This window comes from Channa argus, chromosome 7 (genome assembly GCF_033026475.1).
Source record: "Channa argus isolate prfri chromosome 7, Channa argus male v1.0, whole genome shotgun sequence".
Classification (NCBI taxonomy): domain Eukaryota; kingdom Metazoa; phylum Chordata; class Actinopteri; order Anabantiformes; family Channidae; genus Channa; species Channa argus.
Window position 1 is genome coordinate 16,266,565 of NC_090203.1, and position 19,798 is coordinate 16,286,362.

Here is a 19,798-nt window from a genome sequence, read left to right on the forward strand (position 1 = left end):
TTGCAATTACTTTTCCACTACTCTTACAAGAGTCCACGTGTGACCATGTTAACTATATACAACAAAGTAGGCAACACCACTTGTCTTAACATTGCTTGATATACATTAACATTTGAATATATTGATATAAATCTCAAATACAGGACTAAATGACACAAAGTTGCACAGTAAGACTAGACAGAAATGTAAGTTTTTGTGACTAGCAAAAAATATAAACTATAACTAAACTTTGATTAAAGTAGGCTATACATTTTACTCCCAAGACTAAAACAAAATAAAAATCATGTGCCATAATAAACTTTGGATTGTCTGTTTTGCAGACAGGGCCCCTTTACCAGAAAGCATCTCTATGGAAGTCTGACAAAAGGAGTGAAAGGTTGGAAACTTGAAAGGGACCACAGCACAAAACCTATCACTACAGGCAAAGCAAAGGATGTTATGAATGCAGTCAAGAAAACTGTACTTTGCACAGACTATTGACCTTGCACCCAAGAGTGCAGTCTTGGTAAACCAGGTATTCTGCTCCCTAGGGAAGGTTAGGTAGGTGGTAACCTTTTATCTATCGTAGCACAGCATCTGGTAATGTGCTGAAATCTAAACAGGAGATGCTGGATTTGCCAGTTCGCAAACTAAAACGTGATGTGACAGCTCGATGGAACATCACATATGACATGCTGGAGCATTTTGTGAAACAGCAGGCTGCCGTCAGTTCTGCCCTTATTGAACAGAATGTCAAAAAGAATATCAGAGACATTGGTGTTGTGACAGACAGTGAGGCAAAACTGTCCCAGTTCCCTTAATTGGTGGTTCCTCTGTCTTTGGTCCCCCCAGAAGTTGAAATAATCTGAATCTGGATTCCTGAGTTTAATTTAAAAACTAAATACCCATAAATGTACATGCAGATAATTAGTTTATTGAATAAACACATTGCAGGATTCCGCATAGAGGTTTTAATAAATGAGCAGATGTTTATATTCAAACTAAATACTGAAAAGAAAAAATGTGCTCTGTTGACAGTGGGAAATGTTTCTGCGCCTAAGGTCTGTAACACATTTTTAGTATGACTGGATAAAACATGAACACACATGATACAGAGTATATGTTCTAATATATTTCCATATATTCACAGTGCAGATACAGCTGGTGAATATGCATTATAGCCTATGGCTGCATCTGCTGATTAGTAAAGGTCATGCTTGGCAAATAAAGTCTTTAAATTGAAAATCCACACTGAAAAAAAATTGAAGTTATTTCACAGCTCTTATTTTTCAACCTAAGAGCAATAACAACTTCCTAAAGTATGGGGTTGAGAGAACTCAGGCTGCAATCTGTCAGTTGAGAAATCTTATTATTAAACCTGAGCTAGGCCATTAATAATGTATAAGAGACTAACCCCCAAAAACCATAAACATCACCCACTCACACAAGCACATAAATATATTTTAGTGTACAGTAGTTTGTTCTTTCAAGAGTCTAACGTGAGTCCCTGGTTTAATGAAAGTCTGTCGTTTCTATGGTGATTCTAATGAATGGCACTGTTTATGTTGGTCCTATAGAATGTGGTTTTGAGTAAGCTGATGCACCGAAAGTGAGAGACATTAATGCCAAAAATGTTTACTTTTCTTCAGACATGACAGCAAGGTATAAACAATCTGAAATCTGCAGTGACCTTTAGAGTTGTTTACTAAGGGCAGTTGTTTTATGTCTGTTCACCCAGTCCAACTGACACACAGGCATGGATTTATAGTTGAATGGACACACACACACACACACACACACACACACAGCTTGCTGCCTGGGGGTGGTTTTGGTACAACCCCGAGATTGGCATTTAATCTGTCAGTTCTCCAGGGCATTAGCCTACATTTTAGGGGTGCACACAGACAAAAAAAATAGTAAGGGAGTTGGAGAGACAGACTGAAAGACACAGACGGGAAAAAGACAGCGAGAGAGGAGCCATAGGAAGTGTAGCTCTTGATGCTTAGGCCTCAGTGAGCTCAAGGCTAAATGAGAACCACACCAAGGCCAGATTTGACTTTACTTAGAACATGTCTTCATCTGCTGCCAAAAATGGGGTTTTATCTAGTAAATTGGGGGGTGCGGGGGGTTCAATTAGGTATTTTTTATACAGGCCATATTATCTGTTTTCTGTACTTTTGTGTTTTTCAATATAGCATATGCTTACTGACTTCATTTCTTTGTGAATCATACAGCATTACAACATACGCTGTGGCAAAACCGACTCCATGCGGTAGGTGGCTCGTACTGTAGTTCGGTTGTGTTGTTTGCTGTCACTGTGATGGTAAGCTGCCTTAAGGTCACATGTGATGCAGTATTGAGTGATTACCCAAAACAAGCATTCTTTTCCAATGTTGTCAAGAAATACAACCATGTCAGATCTCTGATTTATTCAATGTAAAGACCATGAGTCTCATTACACATGTACAGATGCCATTACATTGTAAGTCTGCATAGCCTCCTGTGTACTTTATGTAACTGGGTTGTTTTCAATTCACATCTCTATGTCCAGTATTTTAGGAGCCAATAGTGTTGCACATTTCTATTTATTTTTTTTTTTGACAGCATTTAAAGGTTTTAGCTCCATTAATTACTCAAGATGCAAATAGATGCCTGACTGGAAGCTTTACCTTCATAAACTCTTCTTTTTGCATTGCTAAAAGTTCTCCAGGACTGAGTTCGATTCTACTTATTCAGTGTAACTCCAGCTTTGATCTTACTTACAAAAATGTGAACCTTTTAACAGGACTTCTATATAAATGAGGTCAGCATGAAGCTTTCCAGACCAAACGGACGTGCTATCCATTTAAAATCATTTAAAATCATTTATCGGCTGTCAGGCAAGAGAGCCATACTCTTGTCCCTGCTTAACCCCTAAGCCATAGCCTCAGCCTCAATAACAAACACTCAAACCTAATTTTTTTGTAAGGAATGCTGAAAGTGAAGTAACAGTCTTGACTTTTAAAGCTTGTTTTTAAGAAAGGGAGATAGGTAAAGCAGGCATCAGAAAGGATAAATGTAATGTGATGAAAGGCTAATTATGTTTAAACCCCTGCTCCTAATGGACTTGACTTTTATCAGCTTCTATCGTCTTTAAAAGACCAGGTATTATATACTCTATTTTACACAACCACTAAGAGGTAGTTTATACTGCTCTAGTATTGAAATGTCAGGTCAAAAGTTTTGATGCTGTTATTTGGTCATTTGACATTGCAAATAACAGCAGAGGCACTAGGAGGCTTTTGACATGATATTAAAACTTGCTTAAGTTCATTAAAATAATTTATAGTAAGTACAATTTGATACATGCAAAAAGCAGACAGAAACTAAAGCTAAGTTATATTTAGCTGTATTTAGCTCAACTTTCTTCCATGGCTTCCATGGCTTTTCTGATTGTGACTCGGATAGCGCAGTGCCCGAACAAAAAACACCCTCAAGACAAAATGTACTGTGCACAGTTTGTGTGACTGTATCTTCAGCTGTAAACATCACACCCTCAAACAGTTTGAAACTCAGCTTGTCAGACAATACACTATTTTTATATATGCCTTGCAGAAGTGCACCCACACATACGCAAAAAGGGCATTTATAGCCTTTAGATGAAGTCAGAGGGTGCCAGTGATGGGTTCTTTTGAGGACCAGCAGGCCTCTGCACCATCTGTAGGATCTGTAGTTGTGATTATTATTAATGACATGTCTTGGGTTTGAGCCAATGTCCGACCTCCACTGAGCTTTGGTCTATATATTTAGTGATGCCTTTCAATCTATATCACATTTGTATGTGCATTTTGATGCTCACAGAATATACTCTGTGTGTGTGTTGGTGAATTCTCCTCTCAAACAACCTGTCACATTTACTCTAAAAAATGTGTATTATTGCAAGGTTCAGAACAATATGGGACTCTTCTATGTAAATATGTTTCTATATCTTATCTAAATATTCTTTAGATACAATACTCCATGTGTCCTTTTTTTTTAAGGATTTTTGCCTTTTTTGATAATAGTGCAAATGATAGACCTCTTGGAATCTGAGAAAAACTACATTTGTCTGTCACAAATGAGCAGTTTATTTTATTTAATTATTTATTTTTAATTACACTAAGGATGTGTATGATTGTTCCCTTAAATATATGGGTGCAAAATCACAGCGTGTCACGTTGTTGTCATCCTTATAAGGTCTTCCTTTGCAGACACAAACAACTCCCGCCTTTCATCTGTTCAGACGCCTGGGTTCTTAAGGCACCCCACTGGGTCCAGCCTTCTCGCTGATCCCCAATTGTGGATTTAAGCCATAAGAGGCCAAGTTAATATAGAACTGAAAATAACGGATTGGACCTTTCACCCTGGTATGTCGCAAGTAACTGTGTTTCCATAGTTTAAACCCAAGTTAAATTCTATATTTTGTAAAGGCATTGAGTTTGAGTTTGGTTGAGGGGCTTGAAAGAGTCTTTTATCCATATTGAAGCGATCAGTGCTCATGTTGGCCATTTTTGCTTTTATAAGAATGTTTAAGATAAGTGCAGAAAGTAGGAAATAAGTTTGAGTAGTAAGTAGAATAGGAAAGTCAGGTCATCACCTTATAAGTTGTAGTAATTTTAAATAAAAAGAAAGCCACAATCAAGTAAAGTTGAAACAAGTTGCCTGACCATATGTTTTTTTTTTTATTATTATTGTGGAATTTATTTAGATGAGAGCCTTAACCCTTAGAACTGCGGACAGTCATCTGTAGTTGACTTGCTGAGAGAAAAACAGAGTTTGTGTGCAGTGAAAAGGAGACATATTCTGGATTTTCTTTACTTAAAATTACAATTTTAATCTTTACAAATACAAAGGTTAGGTTAGACACCCTTTGTTGGTGTAATTTCAAACACAAATAATATAAATATATATATTTTTTGTCCTTTCAGCTTATCAGCCCTCTCCTACCAAGAGATTTGAATTTGCTTTAAAAAATAACATTCCTGTAGTTGATGTGATCATATTGCCCATGTGTGTTTATCAGGTCTGTTTACAGGTCTTTTGCCATTTACAGACAGAACAACACTAACCCTTGAGCCCCGGATGTTTCTCAGGAAAGCAGTTTTTTTGTTGTTGTTGTTGTTTTTTTACTTTCGTGTAAAGGTTCCCCATTGCTGGTTTCCGAAATGGCGGCGTGGTAGCAAATACAGATGTAGGCACCTGAAGTGTCATGTTTTTTGCTTGCATTATGTCCACGGTACCCTACTGGCGCCTTTCCATCAGGAATGCAGTGTGTTTAATTCAGAAAAAGGCTCATTAAATCCAACCTGCAGTTCCTTTCAGCCAGCAGGCATCAAAAAGTATCGCCCTCATCCCCAGTACACAGTAATGACACCTACTCTCTGTGGATGCATTAACAACTTCTTGGTAAAAACTAGTTTTAAATCTGATCTATCACACTCTATAACCCTGTGTTTATGTTGACTTTGTCAGATTATGTGAAGGACATAAGACTGTTACTGTTTCATACAAGTTTTGTCACCCTGTCTCCTGAAAGGTTCATAAGCAACTAAACTGCAAAATCAATTTGTAGGGAACATTTGATATTTGGATTATAGTCCACTGCAACATGTCTTGAATGAATGAATCGATATATTTACCTACAGACGTGTGAACATCCATCACTCTATCAGAGTGGCAAGCTGGTAAAGTGCTGCACTATAATGCCAGGTTTGTACGTTCGATTGAAATGTACTTCAGCGACTTTTTTACGCAATGACAAATGATTTATAATAAAAAACATATTTATTTGGTTATTTTTCCTAAAAACATCTCTCTCTTCACCTGTCAGCCTCTAAAAATGGAGGTCTGACCTGAACATGCACTAAGTTATAGTAAATCAGTTTATCCAATCTCAGTATATCCGCCACTCTTCCGCCGGTATACGAATTTGACCCAACGTTTCAGACCCCTGACATCTGCACTGCCAGCGGTGATCTCAGTCTGCTGCTCCAGTAAAGTGCAAGACCCGGTATGGGTCTGGGTCTTTGAGGCTCAAAGATGTTTAATTTTCATTTTTCATGTGGATCTCTCTGCCAGAAAACAAGCAACCGGTTGGCTTGTGTTCATAGTGTTTTAAAATGTAAATAATTTTGAAAGATAAAGGCTGGTGACAGCTGTTGACTAAACTACAACAACCACCCCCACTGCTGTCGATAAGCTTATCATTAGCAGACTATTTAGATTTTAAATTCACTGAACAGTGAATATTCTGAATGATTTTTTTGAACAGTTTATATTAAACTAATCTAATCATGAAAACTAATCTGAAGCTGTTTTACAGAATGATCACTGATAAATAAACTACCAGCGCGATCCTCTGGCCGTTTAATGATCATGTGTTAGTAACTAACCAGACACACGACAGGTAGGGGAGTCTATGTTCAGAGCCTTCTCCAGGAGAGATGGACATGAACATGGATTTATTAACTTTAAAAATCCTGTCAGGTTTCACTATTAATATTTTGCTGCTACAAGGTAAAGCCCCTTGCAATATGTCACTTTATAACAGATGACTGTCGCTACACCACTGCTCATACTGGTTATATTCTTATTATTGTTTTACTTGGTTATATTTTATATTAGGTATTTATTACCTTTTTTTTTCAAGAGCTGCTAACTGAACATTGGTGTGTGATTATAGTTGTAATCCTCATTATGTTTGATAAATCTGCAGTTACCATTTGGAAAGGTCATGTTGAAGAGGTCAGAGGTTACTTTAGAGGATTTTGAGGTCATGATCTGCTCTGCCAGTAATGAATCCCTTGGCTTTGTCTATAACTTGGTGTGCGTATTTGCATGTGTGTAGTTCAGGGATTCATTGATCAGGGGCATGTGGTGTGTACCAGTCCATATGTCATCATTTGTGTTCGAAGTAATGTAAAGTGGGTACATTTTTTGGGTGGGTGGGAGTTGGGGAGGTTGGATTGTGTTAGCACAAGATTCTGTAATATTTACTGTTGGTGTTTTAGAATAATTTTCATCATATTTTTTAACAAAACATTTAACACGGGTAGCATTAAAAAAACAAACAAAAAAAAAACAATAACAGGTTTTAATAGTATTTAAAAGCCTCCGGGACTAATTTAGTCATATCATGTTGCACAGTTGGAAATTTCTTGTGCTCAGATAATAAGGTGAGGAGGGTGGTCACACAAAATCTCAGACACTTTCCTTGATTAAACTGAAACCACCTCTTTGCTTTAACACCTGCTTTACTCTTTTTTGACTTTAACACTAATGGCCTCTGCAAGTTGCAAACCTAAATACCTAAAATTTTGCGCTGTTGAACTTAATTTTTCATTTTTTTCATTCCTCATTTATGTTAGCCCCCCTTTTAAAGTAGTATCTGTACTATAGCCTTTGGACAAAGAAGTTCATTCTTGCTGTAGATGCGACAGTACCCTCCTAATGGAAATATAAAACATTTACACTGTTGATAAAGAGCACAAATAGGATATGAGTGGGAGACGAGACATGATCTGGAAATACAGAGATGAAAAGATGATGGAGCAAAACAGGAAGGGAGACTCTGTAGCCAGACATGCAAAATTAATCACAGATTATTGAAAAAAATAAACTTAGTTTTACATGGTTAATAATTGTATAGTGAAATATTAGATATAGTTGCCAGAAAAACTGTTAGAATTTTCCTGTTTTTCAGCATAAATTGGCCCTGAAATGTTATCTGATCATAACCAAAATCCTACAGATCAACAAACACAATGTTTCTAAACTGATAAAAAACAAATATGATCTTTCATGACTTTATTGAACACATTGGTTGATCATACAAAGTGATATTGAGAAAAGAAATTGCAACACTAGGATTCTGAATGTAAATAAACATCAGCTGGAGTTGGGTATTAACAAAAATTAAATGAGAGTGGAGGTGTGATTTAGAACTACTTTGACTTAAAATACACTCAAACAATGTCTGTGCTAATCACAAGCAGCATCACCTGATCCAGATACAGAATTACTTTGGAAGCACAAAATCTACCTTTTGGAGCAGCCCAGTCAAAGCCCAGATCTCAGAGAATAGAGGTGCTGTGGAATGACATCAAGAGACGTTCACAGTGGACATGCTAAACTCCTAAGCAGTTCCGTATGGAGGAATTGTCTAAAATTCCTCCAGAGAATTGTGTAGGTTTGAGCCACAGCTACAGGAACTGCTTCCTGTAGGTGGTTCAACCAGTTATTTAACGCTGTCAGCATTACTTTTTATGCCATCCCTTTTTTGTTGGTGTTTTCCGAAAAGATTTTCCTCACAATTGATAAAGCAAGAGGACCTACTGGAGTCATTTCTATTCTAATTGAATTAGGTTTAGTTATTTTTAGCTAAACTAAATACTTCTAAATAGGGAAAATGTTTCTCACTTGGAAGTGGTTAAAGGTGTAGTGAAAGATCTAGAGGATCGAGAGAAGTGGATATTGATGTGTTTTCAGGTGCTCTGGCAATCTGCTGCAGGTAATCTTGCTCCCAGCATGTGATGGCAAGCTTTCACAAGGTCACACCATTACCTCTCTCCATCTATCATTCTGTTTCTCGCTTTTCTTCTCCCCACATTTGCACTCTCACACACTCTGTTGCCTCTAGTTTTCCCGCATTCTTCACCTTAATGTTCCAACTTTTGTCATGTCATTTCTCTCACTCTTTTGCCTATGATTTCAGGGTTTACGTACTTGGTCGATGAGATAATATTGCATTGTCTCATATTATGGCGGTGTCAGCCTATGTCTTCTGAGCAGCCATACTCTGCCACTGTACAACCACAAATGTCTCAGTTACACAAATTCAGCAACGTGCTACTTGTTTGAAAAAGCGCAAGGCTGTTGTGTTGGTACACAGACCTTGTGTATGATTTTAATGCAATGATTTAAAGGCAAATATGTAATTCATTGTAATTGGATTCAGAAGAGCAATTTGAATCTCATTAGCAGGTCTTTATGACTTACATTATGAAAGAGTAAGGGAATAAATTATGTTAAAGGCTTGAGTAAAAGATGCAAATGAAGGAGGTAGTTCAGTTACAGAAGTAGTTACAAGACTATCATTACCCTCATCGCCATATTAGAAAAAGATGGCAGAAAATACTAACTACTTACAGCTACTGTACATCCGTATCTTCTTTGTATCTGTCTTGGTGAATGCATTGCATTGGGTTTGATATTGTGGCCGATTGCAGGTTTGAGATGTAGGTGAACTGACAGATGGCGTATGGAGGGCGCTGCACTGACCCCCTGTTCATCTGTAATAGCACAAACACACATTCACACCCAACACCTGCTGCACCCTTCTCCCTCGGTCTTATTCCCAGTTTTATTCAGGTGGCCTTAGTGATAGGAAAGACAAAAGCAGTGGTGTAGTGTCTCTTTTTCTCTTACTCTGGATCGGTTTTACCGGTTTCGATTAGTCATTTTTTTTGTTTGGTGGGACTAGTGTGGAAAGAAGTGAGGCCAAATTCATTGTGTGCTTTTAAGACTATGAGAGAGCCTGAGAGACTGACAGACTCGGGGGACTTGTGTGTGTGTGTGTGTGTGTGTGTGTGTGTGTGTGTGTGTGTGTACACATGATAGCCAGCGTATCAGCTGCCATGTTCCTATTCTGTATCTTTAGTTACACACAGAGGGATTTCACACTAAACCAAACCCTGTGACACTGAAACACAATCAGCCTGGATCTATTCACTGACAAACAAATACACTGTGGACACCACAAACTGGGGCATACTCTCAAATCCCACAAATGCATATTCTCCATGTACTTGTGCTCACACAGGTCAACCTGCGCAGAGTAGAAAGCCTTTAACCTCTGTTTCAGCATTCTGTTTTACATGCCTGATCATTTATTTCTCTCTGTAAAAAAGAAAGGGGCTGTGGCAAGAAGAGGGTGTGTGTGTGTGTTGTGTGTATGTGTTCTGTAGTGGGGTACCTGTAGCTTTGCTTTTCTTTAATAAGCTGTAGGTCTTGTTTTGTGGGGATGACAATCCCAGAGGCTTCTTTGGCTGGTGTTAACTAAACAAGCGGTGACCTGGAAATTGCTGAGCTATTGAGCTATTTTATAAAAGCTGCAACTAAGCAAAGATAAGTCATGAAATTATCTATGAAGGAGTGATTGTCCTCCATGCACCTTTACCGTGACAGCTCTCTCTTTATGGATTTCCGATTCTATAACTTAATGACGTATGACTTAAACGCAGCTTCAGAAGATTATGAAGCCTTTGCTTTCTGTACACTTTATTGTGTTGTTTATTTTAAATGGATACCTTTGCAGATCATTCCATACTCAATAACACCATGTCACAAAGCTAAAACCATCTCAAACAGGTTTCTTGAACAAGAGGTTCACTTTACTGTACTCTAATGACTTCCACAGTCACCAGCTCTCAATCCATTAGAGCACTTTTAGGATTTTGTGGAGTGGCATATTCACATAATGGATGAGTCGCAAACAAGATGCTAATATGCCAACATGGACCAAAAACACTTGAGGGATGTTTGTAGCACCTGAAGCATCTGAAGGCAACATGGTGTCCAACCTGGTTCTATCAAGAGATGCCTAGTAAAGATGGCGAATGTATGTCTATCAAAGGTGTTGTCATCAAAACAAAACATGTTTCAAAACTTGTTTTTAGCCTAGCCCTTTTTTTTTAACTACCAGATGACCAGGGTGCTTAATACTAGCCAAGAAACTATTTCATCAAGCAATATTTGGAGTGACAAATGCCCATGGCTTGCACATTGGCCATAGATGTATATACTGTGTGTGTGTGTGTGTGTGTGTGTGTGTGTGTGTAGGTTTGTGGAAAGAACGATGAATGCACAGAAACGTACACAGAAGGATGCCAAGCTCTCTAAGGCATGAGGTTGGTGGGCCAATGCCTCAGTATACCTGCGGCAGTCGTTAACCTCTGATGCGCTGTGAACAAACAGACAGCTGGACATGAATAGAAGGAACATTGCTGTGGGGAATCAGGTCACATGTGGCACATAGGCTACTGTACATTTCCTGGCTGCCTGGATGTTGCTATGATTTAGTGGGGATGGGTATGAAATTGTTTAGTGCGTATATACAATGTGTACAGTGCACTCCGGTTTCCAAAAAGTTACGATTTGCAATAAATTGTAAATGCATGTGATTTTCAAATAGTTTAAATTTATGTTCGATTGAAAATAGTATAAAGCTTTTTTTATGTACCCCAATAGGAAATTGAAAGGATTTTTTTACTTGTAGAATCAGCCTTGATGTAATAAAAAGAAGTTGCTTTGTATGAAGTAGTTGTCCTAAATGAGGTATTCAGAATATTTCAAAATATTAAACATTTTATAAAATATTCAGCCACTTTTGTACTCTAAAATTCTAAGGGTCAATTTTGATGCAACATATTAATGTATCATTAACGTGACTTTAGTACTCAGATGTAATAAAATATTTAATATGTGTTGTACACCAAAGAACGAGGATCTTTACTAATTCAAAGCGTGAATAGGAGCAAGGCGGAAATGTGGTTTAACAAAAAGAGATTAAGGCAGCTCTATTCATCTCTAGATATTCACCATCTCTCTAACAAGCCAAATGTATTTTAAAAATCACCTCCTCATTTTGTAAAGGCTTTTTTCTTCAACAAGCTCCTACCCCAACCCTCTCCCCAACTGACTTCTCTTTTCTAATGTAATGAACCTTGCCTTGAACCTTTGTTTTAATTGGTGTTGACTCAGAAAAGAAGAGTGCAAGCGGAAGGAAAACAATCCTTTTTTAAACATTCCATAAATTAATTTTCACCAAGTAAGGGGTTCCTGCATAGCAATTTAATCAGACAGTTGCCTTTGTGCACACTGCATCCTTGGCTTTTAAATGAATGTTATTTAGAATAAATAGGGCACTGTAGTTAAATGAGGAGGCCTTTTAGAGGGATGGATGAGGCACCGTGGAGGCACTTTAGGCTGCTCGGGGGAGAAGACATCAGCCAGGGAAATTAACAGGCTGAATGGATGCTTAGACTTTGTATCTCCATAATGAGACTCTCATATTCTGCACAGTCCCCTAACACATGTAATGTACATGTACTCACATCTGCATTTACAGGCATACTGCACATGCTTGCATATACATACTGTACATAGATACATAAATTCCATGAATGCATTCCATGCTCTTGTAATATACACACTTAAATGCATAAAATGACAATAGTTTGAGAACACAAAACTATAAAACAGTCAGTTGTGTATACTAGCAGCTCTACTTCGTCAGAAAGCAGGTTGCCGTCTATTAGATGAGAAAATAGTTTGAAGCTAAACCCTAATTTAGGTTGATTCCCAGGTTTATGCACAAATCTCACTGCAGATGTAAATAGCAAATGTTTTAGGGATTTTGCTTTGTCTCCCATCTCCTGGTCACACACGTTAGACCAGCATTACCCTTAAAAACACAGCTTAGCTGTGCTGCTCTAAATCTAAGCCATAATATCCCAACTCTCTTGATGTCCTATAGTAAATCTCTCTTCATACTTGAAGCAGTGTTACCATGCCTCACTATGCCACAGTGACGCAATAATGGATCTTTTTTTCTTATCCTAGCAAGGCTCTCGGTCGTTCATTTACACACTACCGTTTAAAAGTCACTTTGTCCCTTTTACATATTTCAGTTTAGAAGTTCATGCTAGAGAAAACCTTAAAATTATATAATAATAGTTTATCATTAGACAATGCAAACCTGAGGTACATAGTATGTTTGAAATAATCTTTATGGACACCATGAGCCTTAACATTACTTTATACTTTATATACTTTCTAACATTTAAGTGTATAGTCATCAAAGCTTACTAGTTTTGAAGGCGTTTTTGGGACAGTCCCTTACTTGCTAGAGTGGTATATTTTTATATTTTTATTGGCTGGAAATTCAAAATAATGTGCACAGAGTGTTGATGCATTCCAGGTCATTAAGCATGTGCCATTCCACTCTTGAAAACCCTTGCTTGAAATACTTTTATGACCTTGAAACCAATCATGATTGTTTATGCTTGGACTAATTTTCTGCAGATTCATTCAACCAGAAATGTCCTTTCACCCCTGTCATCCTAGTAAAGCTTTCAATTCTACCTATGCAGATTGAAAGAATTACACACAAACATACATGCATACACAATACACATTCTAGCAGGTATATCCACAGGAACTAAAATAAATGTGTAACTAGACACAAATAACTTTAGATTGATTTACACTATAGCTGATTAAGGCTGTAGTTTTAAATGACAATGTGTGCCACGTGACCGGAGCTGTTTAGCCTTGCAATATTCTAGGTACAAACGTGTACATGTTAAATTAAAAGAATGATAAAACTGACATGGTCTTTTTAGATGTTTTATACAACACAAATCCTATGTAATCTAATGCAGTTTGATAGATAAAACTGATCTCCACTGAAGTGTTGAACACCTATTGCTTTTTTAGTTTAAAAGTCACAAAATGACTTCCTGCTGGCATTTTTTTACAATGCATGTGATTTGATTATTATTTTAAGATTAATTCCTGGCTTCTTAAAAACACCCATGCCATGTCTATAGAAGGCGTAGAATGTAAGCAGAGCAGCAAATAAATAATGATCATGTAGTTCACACATCACTTTGGGTGTGAGTGTATGTGTGTGTTCTCCCTTCCTGAAGTCTTAACTCAGCAGTTGTCCCTCTATAACAGCCTCAGGCTGACAACTTACTTCCATAATATTGTCTCCAAAAGGCCTCTCCTCTAGAAAGTTGGATTTCACATTGGAAATGGGACTCATGGGACTCTTACCGGGATTTAGCTTTGGGGTTCACTCCTTTGTGTTTTTCTCAAGTGTTCATCTCATATGCAGTTCTCTGCACGTGTGTCTGAATGTTTGTGTGTACCATTGCTTCTGCTTTTTATTAGCATTCTCTCTATTATGAACCATTCAAGCAGTGAATACAACTCATTTACTGTAATGTAATATTTATCACACATGCAGCTTATTTTTACAAGACAGATGTCATCCATACCAGGCAGGTGTGTGAGGCATTTTTAAAAGGCCATAGTCAGAAAGCCTTACATTTTCTCCAGCTCACCTTTATTAGGCCCATGTTGACAGTTGGCCTGCATCTACCCGAAGGTCATGTGAGTTAGCTATAAACTAGCCATGTTATAGGTGTATTGATTGGCCAACAGATTGCCTGTGTCCTGTAAAATGCAGCTCTAACATGAATGCCTTTATTAAACACATTATGTGAAATGTGGAAAATTCTTATCAAGTCTAGCTGCATAGTTTTGTTTGTATGTCGATTGGGGGCATTAGATATGGTTATTGTAAACCCGATCAATCTTTCTGCTATTCTACATTCTGCTATTATAAGGCCTTTCCTATTACTTTAAATTGGATCACACAAACGATGATAGCCTCTCCCAACAAGACTTCATATTTTGTATTATATAGGCTAATATGTTAGCATTTGCATATTAATAATCTTCCATATATTATTCAGCGTATGTTTATTAAGCTACTGCTGACTCTAATCATTGCATTGAAAAGCAAATGTCAAATTTAGGCTTGTTTTAATTTTATTACCAAGAATCAATAGTGTGCACCAGATGCTATTTGAAAATTACTGATCTAAATATGAATCCACAAATTCCCAACACCTCGTGATCAGTGCACCCATTGTTAAGAAATGAAATTTTTACCTAAATACTGTAGTTTCAGAAATGTTTGTTATTTATTTGTTTGAGACCTCTCGAAGTGAGGGAGCTCAGGTCTCTTTTTGGTAAAAATTAGCAAAATGACAAATCATGTAAACGGGAAAACTAGCAGTGTAAACAGTGTAGTGCGGTAAGTGTAGAATAATAAAAGTAATAAATAATTAAGTGATGGTGGAATGAATTGAGATGAGTAATGAGTGATGAGAGTGTTTTGAGTTCGGTTTGTAGTGTGTGTGAGTTCCATTTCAGTTCTGTGTGTTGAGGAGCCTGATGGCTTGCGGTAAAAAACTGTTGCACAGTCTGGATGTGGCGGCCAGAATGCTTCGGTACCTCTTTCCTGATGGCAGGAGTGTGAAGAGTGTGTGTGATGGGTGTGTGGGGTCATCCACAATGCTGTTGGGTTTGCGGATGCATCGTGTTGTGTAAATGTGCATAATAGAGGGGAGAGAGACTCCAATGATCTTCTCAGCTGTCCTCACTATCCCCTGTAGGGTCTTGCGGTCCGCGACGGTGCAGTTCCCAAACCAGGCAGTGATGCAGCTGCTCAGGATGCTCTCAATGGTCCATCTGTAGAACATGGTCAGGATGGGGGGAGGGAGATGGGCTTTCCTCAGCCTTCTCAGGAAGTAGAGACGCTGCTGGGCTTTCTTGGTGATGGAGCTGGTGTTGACTGACCAGGTGAGGTTGTCCGCCAGATGAACACCAAGGAATTTGGTGCTCTTGACTATCTCCACTAAGGATCCATGGATAATCAGTGGAGAATGGTCGCTCTGTGCTCTCCTGAAGTCCACAACCATCTCTTTAGTTTTGTCAACGTTCAGAGACAGGTTGTTTGCTCCACACCAGGCTGATAACCGTTGCACCTCCCCTGTAAGCTGACTCGTCGTTCTTGCTGATTAGACCCACCATGGTCGTGTCATCGGCAAACTTGGCTATGTGGTTCGAGCTGTGCATTGCTACACAGTCGTGCCTCAAACCGGGTGTAGACGTGGTTCAGCGCATCTGAGAGGGAGGCGTTGCGGTCACAAGCAGGTGAAGTTGTCTTGTAGTTCGTGATCGTCTGGATGCCCTGCCACATGCGCCTGGTGTACGCTGTCTTGGAAGTGGTCGTGGATTTTCTTTGTGTGTGCGCGCTTCGCCTCTCTAATGGCACGGGACAGTTTGGCCCTTGCTGTTCTTAAGGCCGTCTTGTCCCCTGTTCTGAAGGCAGCGTCTCTTTGTTTTAGCAGCGCACACACGTTAGCATTTATCCACGGCTTCCTGTTTGAACGCACTTGCTGATGTAGCTGGTTACTGTTGAGGTGTATTCCACCAAGTTGCTGTCACAGTAATCACAGCATTGCAGAATTCTGTGGTTTAGGTAGCCTAATTTTATTACCGATGATTTAGCTGTCATCTTTTCCCAGAAGTCTGAGTGAGGGGAGCCAAGAATTTCCATTTAGAAATAAGGAAAGTAACTGGCTGTATTTGAAGCACGACGTTTTACTTCAAATTACAGTAAATGCTCTGGCAGTTCAGTGATCTTCCCACAGTTGTGGTCTCAACCGGTCTTGGAATAAAAATCCAGAATCCATCCTGTTTAAGACCAAGACCACACCGAGTGAAAATGTGGCTGAGAACTGAGTACTACGGTGTGTTTTCTCAACATCCATTCAGTTTGGGCTGTCAGTCAGCGATTGATGAATCCCATGCACTTCAAAATAAATCTGAAAAAAATGAACAAAATATTAAACAAATAAACAACTTATGATTTATATTAGTTAAAGTATTGTTTTAGATTATTGGTTAATAGCCATTGTGGAAATTCAAACAGTAACAAAGCCCGAGGTTGTATTGTTTTTTTTTAAGTAAGGGAAGTTTGTGGGAGACAACACTCACTCACTCACTTTCTCACACACCCTTGCACACACTAGCTCACATCTTAATTACAGACTCTTGATGGGTACTTAACCTTGGCCCTTGCTGCTTATGCTGTTGCGGAGAGGTCAGGAGTCTGCTGATTGGCTGGCTCACTGTCAACTCGGCCAGAAACCACTGTCTGTGTGCAGATGAGAGTATGAGGGAGAAAGGAGACTGAGGAGCAATGACAATAAAAAAACAAAAAACAGTCAGTGTAGAAAAAGCAGAGATAAAATGAAAATAAATCAGTCACACTACCAATCACTTTGCTGCATATTAGGAAAATATTCAATTTACCTATACACTCACCTGACTCTTAATTAGCTACACCTTGCTAGTACTGGGCTTTTCCCCCAAGATCTGCCTTAAATATTAGTGGTATTGATTAAACAAGGTGCTGGAAACATTCCTTTTGAGTTTTTGTTTCATTTTGACATGAGAGCCTCAAACTGTTGCTGCACATTTTCAGCTGCACACCCATGATGCAAATCTCGCATTCCACTAAATGCCAAAAGTGCTTTAATTAATTGATATTGAGATCTCGTGCATTCAGAGATGCTGTTCTGCATACCTTGCTTGTGTTATTTATTTTGTTTGTTTGTTTGTTGTCTTTGTATCCGCTCAAACCCGTCCGGCTGTGTGTGTTTGTGTGTGTGTGTTTGTGTGTGTGTGTGTGTATGTGTGTGATATGAGCTCATCATCGTGCCCCCATGTAGCTATCTGTACATAGCTGAGTTTAGCGTTTAGCAACAGGAAGAGTCATTAATTCCCTATACTCTGTCTTCAACATGTTAGTTAGTTAGATTAGTTTGTCATCTGTGGTTCATGACCTAAATTGCCATTTGAGGAAAAAGTTTAAAAATGTTTTAATTTCTTCATGTAAGTACATTTAGGTCACAGTCATGTAAATTGTCATTATGCAAAAAAAAAGGCCGTCTCAACAATTTGTTGTGAGAAAGGTGGGAGGGCCCACGTCCATCCTAATGCCCAGAGTTACTTTAATATATTTCCAGCAAAGGACTTGTTCAAGTCAACCTGATTAATTCAGTTACATTTAATCTGTCTAATTCTAAATCAGTCTAATTCGACTGATTCTTTGTGTCCACTCAGCTGTTAAAAATCAATATGTACAGCACAGCCCTCCCCCCATGCATATATACCACAAAGACCATACATAAATGCATAGACTGTGGTATGCTGTTGCCATCATACTTTGTGACAATTGGCATCACTGTTATTTTCTTCCATAAAAACATAAATATTAAGTTAATTAATTCTTTTTACAATGTGAAAGGGACTAAAATTAAAACGGCAACCTTTTGTCTATTAAAGGAACAATAGTATGAAAAATGAATGTAAGGACATGATACGGTCCTAACATAAACTGAAACATCTCTCTTAAACATTGGAAAAATCCCAAACCGTATTTCCTGGTAAAAGTGAGTTTCCTCCATTTTTTGTCTAGTCTGCTTCACTTGTTTCAAAATCATTAATACCCATTAGTAATAATCATTTTAAATTTAATAACATTCTGTGTTTGTCATCTGACATTACTGGTTCTTTGAATACATTGGTTTAAAAACAAAATTCAACACTAAGAATCCGACAAAACGACACAAAAACAACTAAAACATGTGTGCCCGTTGGATGTGTTTTGTTTCGGGATTAATGTCAGCAGTCGAGCATCTAAATCTCCCCCTAGATGTGAGATGTTTGGTAAAGACTGGTCTAGAGGACACTATTTTAGCTAAAATGTGACTGAATGCAGATTCTGAATCACTTGCAGCTCTGCATTGACTCTGCATGTTTATGTGGACTAATAAACATCCTTTTCCACTATATGAATAAGAACAGCACCTTTAAAATGCTTAGTTATACATAATAAATATATTAGACAAAATTTTGACTGAAATATCAACTGTATACTTGTATTTTTTATTTATTTGACTAAAATTTAACTAAAATCAGATGAAAAAATAATCCATAGACTAAAGCAAAATCAGAATGAAATGATGAAAGTAACACAGATTGGTATGTATATGCAGATTACGACCTGAGCCTGTGGGTGTTTGGTCCCTGTGCGTCAGTGCAAGTGTGTGGTCTTGGGGCTATTGAGAGTTGACAGGGGGTGCAGAGATTGGGGCAAGGTGCCAAGGAAGCCAAGGAAATGTGCGTACACACACACACACATACACACGCAGACCTTGTCCGCTGATCTCAGGGGACATCTGCTCTGGTCCGGGTCACTGGCAGCGAGCGCTCAGTCAGGCTCAAAAGTATCACCAAGGCAACTGCATCACATAATCCCATTCTATCTCATCCCATCCAGGAACTGTGTGCGACGGGATTGGCCTGTTCCCTCTGGGGCGCTGAAGCGACAGCTCAGGCGCTGTCTGCTTACTCGCTGTGTCAGCCATGGCTTGGAGTCTGTGGGCGGGGAGAGAGTAGCACATTAAAGGAACGTTTGGTGCAGTTTGGCAGGAGACAGTGTGAATTATGCAGACGCACCCCTGCTGTGTTTGTGTCTGTGTGTGCAGTGATGCTAGTGTGAGTCCTTCATGGGGAACTGTGTGAGGAGAACGAGCTCCTCAAGGCAAATAAATTCCTTTTTTTGACTTCTTCTGTCTCAGTTAAACTCACTCTCAAAAGTTTACATTTACCCATGTTTAAATATTTACTGGCCTCATGATGTTCTGCTGGTGGACGCCTTCCTGCCTCCGTCTGTTATTTAGGTCTGTTTACATCAGGACAGAGCGTCATAGTGGCACAGAAATTCTTCTTTACTTTCTTTAATAGAAAGGAAATAATGTCGCTAAACCAATAAACTTAAATATGCATACATCGTAAACTGGCTTTAGATTTATTTTATTGTCTACCTTCACCTTTCTCCCTGCTCACTCTGCTCTCCGACATTCTCACTCACCCATCACTATTTCTTTGTTTTCCTAAGGAATACATAGTCTGAATTAAAACACAACTGACAGTTTGCATCCAGTTCCTTTGCTCCTTCTCTGTCGTCCTGCGATTCTTCCCCTCATACAACCCTCCCCTCCCCCCTTCTATCACTCCTTCCCCCTCTCGCTCCAGCTGTCAGTAGGCTTCATCATTAAAGATTCATGGCAGAGTCTGGGCAGCTTCTCCGAAA

The 19,798-nt window shown here is 38.7% G+C and overlaps 1 protein-coding gene across 2 annotated transcripts in view; it reads left to right on the forward strand.

Annotated features, from left to right (window-relative positions):
* cdkal1 (CDK5 regulatory subunit associated protein 1-like 1) overlaps positions 1-19,798 on the forward strand; it is a 196,009-nt gene that overhangs the window by 38,465 nt on the left and 137,746 nt on the right. The gene's annotated exons all lie outside the window — the stretch shown is intronic.